Source organism: Anomaloglossus baeobatrachus, chromosome 11, assembly GCF_048569485.1.
Source record: "Anomaloglossus baeobatrachus isolate aAnoBae1 chromosome 11, aAnoBae1.hap1, whole genome shotgun sequence".
NCBI classification, from domain to species: Eukaryota; Metazoa; Chordata; class Amphibia; order Anura; family Aromobatidae; genus Anomaloglossus; species Anomaloglossus baeobatrachus.
The window spans coordinates 47,864,158-47,871,804 of record NC_134363.1 but is presented as its reverse complement, the minus strand read 5'-3'; positions in this window follow the sequence as shown (position 1 = coordinate 47,871,804).

Below are 7,647 nucleotides of genomic sequence, written 5' to 3'. Positions count from 1 at the left end.
ATCCGCCATGCTGCACACTCCCAAACGTGCTCCATCCGCCATGCTGCGCACTCCCAAACGTGCTCCATCCGCCATGCTGCGCACCCCCTATCATGCTCCATCCGCCATGCTGCGCACTCCCAAACGTGCTCCACCCGCCATGCTGCGCACTCCCAAACGTGCTCCATCCGCCATGCTGCGCACTCCCAAACGTGCTCCATCCGCCATGCTGCGCACTCCCAAACGTGGTCCATCCGCCATGCTGCGCACTCCCAAACGTGCTCCATCCGCCATGCTGCGCACTCCCAAACGTGCTCCATCCGCCATACTGCGCACTCCCAAACGTGCTCCATCCGCCATACTGCGCACTCCCCATCGTGCACCATCCGGCATGCTGCGCACTCCCAAACGTGCTCCATCCGCCATGCTGCGCACTCCCAAACGTGCTCCATCCGCCATGCTGCGCACTCCCAAACGTGCTCCATCCGCCATGCTGCGCACTCCCAAACGTGCTCCATCCGCCATGCTGCGCACTCCCAAACGTGCTCCATCCGCCATGCTGCGCACTCCCAAACGTGCTCCATCCGCCATGCTGCGCACTCCCAAACGTGGTCCATCCGCCATGCTGCGCACTCCCAAACGTGCTCCATCCGCCATGCTGCGCACTCCCAAACGTGCTCTATCCGCCATACTGCGCACTCCCCATCGTGCACCATCCGGCATGCTGCGCACTCCCAAACGTGCTCCATCCGCCATGCTGCGCACTCCCAAACGTGCTCCATCCGCCATGCTGCGCACTCCCAAACGTGCTCCATCCGCCATGCTGCGCACTCCCAAACGTGGTCCATCCGCCATGCTGCGCACTCCCAAACGTGCTCCATCCGCCATGCTGCGCACTCCCAAACGTGCTCCATCCGCCATACTGCGCACTCCCAAACGTGCTCCATCCGCCATACTGCGCACTCCCCATCGTGCACCATCCGGCATGCTGCGCACTCCCAAACGTGCTCCATCCGTCATGCTGCGCACTCCCAAACGTGCTCCATCCGTCATGCTGCGCACTCCCAAACGTGCTCCATCCGCCATGCTGCGCACTCCCAAACGTGCTCCATCCGCCATGCTGTGCACCCCCCATCATGCTCCATCCGCTTGGGAGTGCGCAGCATGCCGGATGGTGCACGATGGGGAGTGCGCAGTATGGCGGATGGAGCACGTTTGGGAGTGCGCAGTATGGCGGATGGAGCACGTTTGGGAGTGCGCAGCATGGCGGATGGACCACGTTTGGGAGTGCGCAGCATGGCGGATGGACCACGTTTGGGAGTGCGCAGCATGGCGGATGGACCACGTTTGGGAGTGCGCAGCATGGCGGATGGAGCACGTTTGGGAGTGCGCAGCATGGCGGATGGAGCACGTTTGGGAGTGCGCAGCATGGCGGATGGAGCATGATGGGGGGTGCGCAGCATGGCGGATGGAGCACGTTTGGGAGTGCGCAGCATGGCGGATGGAGCACTTTTGGGAGTGTGCAGCATGATGGATAGAGCACGATGGGGAGTGCGCAGCATGGCGGATGAAGCACGTTTGGGAGTGCGCAGCATGGGGGATGGAGCACGTTTGGGAGTGTGCAGCATGGCGGATAGAGCACGATGGGGAGTGCGCAGTATGGCGGATGGAGCACGTTTGGGAGTGCGCAGCATGGCGGATGGAGCACGTTTGGGAGTGTGCAGCATGGCGGATGGAGCACGTTTGGGAGTGTGCAGCATGGCGGATAGAGCATGATGGGGAGTGCGCAGAATGGCGGATGGAGCACGTTTGGGAGTGCGCAGCATGGCGGATGGAGCACGTTTGGGAGTGTGCAGCATGGCGGATGGAGCACGTTTGGGAGTGTGCAGCATGGCGGATAGAGCATGATGGGGAGTGCGCAGCATGGCGGATGGAGCACGTTTGGGAGTGCGCAGCATGGGGGATGCAGCACGATGGGGAGTGCGCAGTATGGCGGATGGAGCACGTTTGCTCAGCCTCTCTCCTTCCAGCCTCCCTCAGCATCAGCCTCCCCCTCCCAGCCTTCCCCAAGATCAGCCTCTCTGCTCCCAGCCTCCTCCAGCACGCCGTGCTCCTCTGCCGACACTTACCCACACCCGATCGCATCCACTCACCCACACAACCGATTGCATCCACTCACCCACACAACCGATCGCATCCACTCACCCACACAACCGATCGCATCCACTCACCCACACAACCGATCGCATCCACTCACCCACACAACCGATCGCATCCACTCACCCACACAACCGATCGCATCCACTCACACACACAACCGATCGCATCCACTCACCCACACAACCGATCGCATCCACTCACACACACAACCGATCGCATCCACTCACACACACCCGATCGCATACACTCACACACACCCGATCGCATACACTCACACACACCCGATCGCATCCACTCACACACACCCGATCGCATACACTCACACACACCCGATCGCATACACTCACACACACCCGATCGCATACACTCACACACACAGACACTGACGATATTGCACATACGCGCTGATACTCACAACATCCGGGGATATCACATGCTTCTGGCCATGTGATCCTCCGTCAGGTCCTGGAAGCTCACAGCACAATATCGCCGCCGAGAAGCAAGCGATATCCCAGGATGTTGTGAGTATTTGGATGCGATGTGATGTGTGTGTGATGTGTGTGTGAGGTGTGAGTGAGTGTGATCTGATTTGTGTGTGTGTGTGTGTGTGTGTGCTGTTATGTTATGTATGTTCCGCAGCTGCAGGACCTTGATGTGTGGATGCGATGTGATGTGTGTGTGAGGTGTGTGTGAGAGTGAGTGTGAGCCGGTGTACACTGGTAACTATGATACACATCGGGTAACTAAGGGACCTTAGTTACCCGATGTGTATAATGGTTACCAGCTTTCACGGCCTCCGTGAAGATCCCAGCAGCGCAAGGTTATGTGTGGCGCTGCTGGGATCCTGACGGAGCCGGTGTAGAAGCAAGCGATATCCCAGCATGTTGTGATGTGTGAGGTGTGTGTGAGAGTGAGTGTGATCTGATGTGTGTGTACTCACCTGGGAATCGGAGCCCCGTGTCAGTTGGGCGGCCAGAGCGAGCGTGCATTGCGTGAGGGGGGCGGGGCCTGCAGAGAGCCGGGGCGAGAGGCCAATCCGTGTGGGGGGGCGGGGCCATGGCGAGCCCAGCGGCCAATCAGCTTTGTGTCACCGTAAGGACACAATTTCGGAGCATGACAGACAGACAGACAGACAGACAGACAGACAGAATAAGGCAATTATATATATAGATATGTCACACAAGTCCCAGTATAACTTTTGGGCAAGGAAACAATTAAGTTTAAAGTTTTGTAGTCATAGATAACATTTAACTCCTGTCCCGTAGTGGTAACATATCATTTCGGGTAGCTGTTCAGACTAATCTGTTGTGTATACATGAAGAATAACACTATTTCTGGCCTTTATATGACTTGTAAGCTTCAGTTTTCACAGTTGTACACTCAGTAGACTGTATCATGAACTGTCAGTTGTCTCTGAGCTGGTGGATGGAGACTGCCTGTTGTTTCCCATACACAGCACACACAGACATCATGTTCTCCTGTCTCTATATAGCACATGTTCATAAGCAGCAGTACTGAGGAATGTAGCTGTGAATCCAGCACTGGGGTGGAAGAAACTCTAACTAGAAAGTTAGTCTATGTTTGTGCCTATCCCTTTTACTTCTCTGCTTCACCAGAAGCGATTGGACACTGCAGGCTTCAAGCCCCCTAAGGGGACTAATAAAATCAATAAAAAATTTAAAAGAAAAGTTTTAAAAAATATGAAAAAAAAAACCCCTAAAAGTTCAAATCACTCTCCTTTCGCCCCATTGAAACTAAAACAACACATATTTGGTATCTCTGAGTTCAGAAATGCCCGATCTATCACAATATAAAATCAATCAATCTGATTGGTAACATGCGAGGGGCAAAAAAATTCCAAACGCCAAAATTAGGTTTTTTTGGGTCGTCGCAACATTACAATAAAATGCAATAACAGGCGATCAAAATATCGTATCTACCCAAACATGGTATATTAAAAACGTCATTTGAAGATGCAAAAAATAAGCCACCACTGAGCCCCAGATCCAAAAAAGTGAGAACGCTACGGGTCTTGGAAAATTGCGTCAAAGGCGCAATTTTATTTTTTTTTTACAAAGTTCAGAATTTTTTTTTACCACGTAGATAAAAGTAAAACTACACGTTTGGTATCTACGAACTCGCACCGACCTGAGGAATCAGAATGTCGGTGAACATGGAATAAAAAAAAAAAAAAAAAAAAACAACCGAGAAATTGCACTTTTTTTTGCAGTTTCACCGCATTTGGAATTTTTTTCCCGTTTTCCAGTAAAATATGGGGCAGAATTTTGGTGTCATTCAAAAGTACAATTTGTCCACACAAAAAAGCAAGACTATATTGACAGAAAAGTAAAAAAGTTTTAGTTCTTGGAAGAAGGGGAGGATAAAACTAAAACAAAAACAGAAAATTCCAAAACAGGGGCTAAGGGGGCTTATGGGCCCTTTGCTGGCAAGGAACACAGAAGCTTTGGGCTCACCATCAAATCATACAACAAATGTGCTTGTCCATTTATTATTTCACCCTAAACTACACAATGTAGGTAAATCAATCAGTTGTGAAGGTTTTAGACTGGGTTTCAGCTATCTAGGACCTACTGCTCTCGAAATAGTGTCACGATCGGGGAGAGCAGGGGAGAGGGCTCCTAGACTGGTTCTCAGACTAAGAGAGCACTGGCTATCTCTTATCTCAGAGTTACCTCTGAAGGTGAGGATGTCTGAGCCGCCTTCCTGGCTCTGCTCCTGACCAACCCTGATCTTATACCTCCTACCCCTGGGGAGGGCGGGACAGTACTGTTCTCAACACGTTTTAGGGGGACAGAATATCAAAGCAAAAATTAATTTATGGACAAAAGGCTGGACCAATCTGCCCCAAATTTTGGCAACTAGATAAATCAAGCGCTTTAGGCTCTTAGACTGGCCCTCAGACTAGGGGAGTCCCTAGATATCTCTTATCTCAGAGTTACCGCTGAAGGTGAGGATGTCTGAGCCACCTTGCTGGCCCTGCTCCTTCTCCAACCCTGGTCTTATACCCACTACCCCTGGGAAGGGCCGAGACAGAAATGTGATAAAACCAACAGAGATAGACAAACAGGGGAAACCAAAACTCTATCTCTCGGCAGGCTCACACAAAGGTATAAGACAATAAGAGGTAAGGAGGGAAATAAGAGCAGGGAGGAAACCACAAGACGACGAGTGAATTCCACAACAACTTCAAGCACCACGCAATGTAGTCACCAGCAGGATTGGGACAGAATAGCACACAGACCAACACAGCAATAAACTATAGTCGGCGTAGGAAGACAGAGTCCACCATCATAAAAAGGCAGGGAGTAAATGTGATAGGTTTCCAACAACATGTGATCCCAGAAGTAACCAGCAGGCTAACAGACCATTAATGAGCACACAGCTGGTCGACGCCCGAGCCTGCCTGTGTAAATTAGAAACACCAAAGAAACAATAGTGTGGAGTGTCAGAATCTGTAGTGTGAACAGTGTCTGATTCCACCATGACATTCGCTGAGTTTTGAGTGAAATTCCACATGACAAATAGTCCTGGGGTAAAAAAGGATTAAAAAAGCAAAGATTTATTTATGGTCAAACGCCTGGACCAATCTGCCCCCAAATCTTCTACATAGCTAACTTAGGCACTCTGAAGGTTTTAGGCTGGGTTTCTCAAAGAAATAGCATAACGATGATCGGGGAGAGCAGGGGACAGGGCTCCTAGACTGGCCCTCAGACTAGGGGGACCCTAGCTATCCCTTATCTCAAAGTTACCTCTGAAGATGAGGATGTCTGAGCCGCCTTCCTGGCCCTGCTCCTGACCAGCCCTGTTATTATACCTCCTACCGGGACAGAAATGTGATAAAACCAACAGAGATAGACAGGGGAAACCAAAACTCTATCTCTCAGCAGGCTCACACAAAACTATAAGGCAATAAGAGGTAAGGAGGAAATTAAGAGCAGGGAGGAAACAAGAAGACGATGAGGGAATTCCACAGTAACTTCAAGCACCACACAATATAGTCACCAGCAGGACTGGGACACAACAGCACACAGACAAACACAGCAATAAACTATAGTCAGCATACAGTAGGAAGACAGAGTCCACCATCATAAAAAGGCAGGGAGTAAATGTGATAGGTTTCCAACAACATGTGATTCCAGGGGTAGCCAGCAGGCTAACAGAGGTTAACTCTTGCTATCCTGACCATTAATGAGCACACAGCTGGTCAAAGCCCGAGTCTGCCTGTGTAACTCAGAAACACTAGAGAAACCAATAGTGTGGAGTGTCAGAATCTATAGTCTGAACAGCGCCTAAGGCCCCACGACTGATTGAGTTTGGAGCACAACTTCATGTGACAAGTAGTCATGGGGAAAAAAAGGATTAAAAAGCCAAAGATTAATGTATGGTCAAACGACTGGATCAATCTGGCCCAAATATGGCACATAGGGTTTAGGCCAGGTTTCGGCTTTGTAGGACCTACTGTTCTCGAATAAGTCATGGGGTAAAAAATTATTAAAAAAGCAAAGATAAATTTACGGTCAAATGACTGGACCAATCTGCTTCAAATCTGGTACATAGCTTACTTAGGCGCTCTAAAGGTATTAGGCCAGGTTCCAGCTCTTTAGGACCTACTGTTCTCAAAATAGTCATGGGGTAAAAAAAGGATTAAAAAAGCAAAGATAAATTTACGGCCAAACGACTGGACCAATCTGTCCCAAATTTGTCACATAGGTAAATATGCACTTCAGACAGTTTTAGGCCAGGTTTTAGACCTTTAGGACCTACTGTTCTTCATATATTTGCAGAAATAAAAAGTAAATACAAAAGAAAATATTAATTAAATTCTCTTTGGGACACCACCAGAAGGGCGTCAAATTTCTGGACAGAACAACTCAGATATTGGCAGCAAATGTTGTAACCAACACAAACAACAGACAGTTATACCTAACAGATGTGATGACTGTCACCAGGTGGCGCTAGACACTACCTGTATGCAGAAACTGAAGCAGTAGTCAGACAGGCCGAGATCGTAAACTAGGAGGGCATGACAGTACACGGGGGGCAGACAGAAATGAGGTCAAGATACAAGCCGAAGGTCAGGGTTCCAGGAGAATATGTACAAAATACAGGGAGCAGGTGAGGATGTGGTCAGGAGGAAGTCCGAGGTCAGAAGCCGGGAAGTCACAACAGAAACAGGGGAGGACAGGCAGAGACGGGTAAACAGCAGTCCGGAGTCGAGAGACCAAGATCTGAACACCGAGCACCACGGGAGCCAACAGCACAACTGTAACCAGGAAGTACAACTGGTAGCGTCCATGCTCCCTAATGAAGCAGAGCAATCACCGGGAACAAGAAGCATCTGCGAGAGCACCTCCCAGGACCAACAACCAGCAGAGTATTCATCCTGCAAAACGCTCTGCACCATAAGCAACGTATAAAAGAGCATTGCAGAACAATACAGAATGTTCCGCAATCGGAATTGTGACAGTAGACCCATACAAAGCTAGA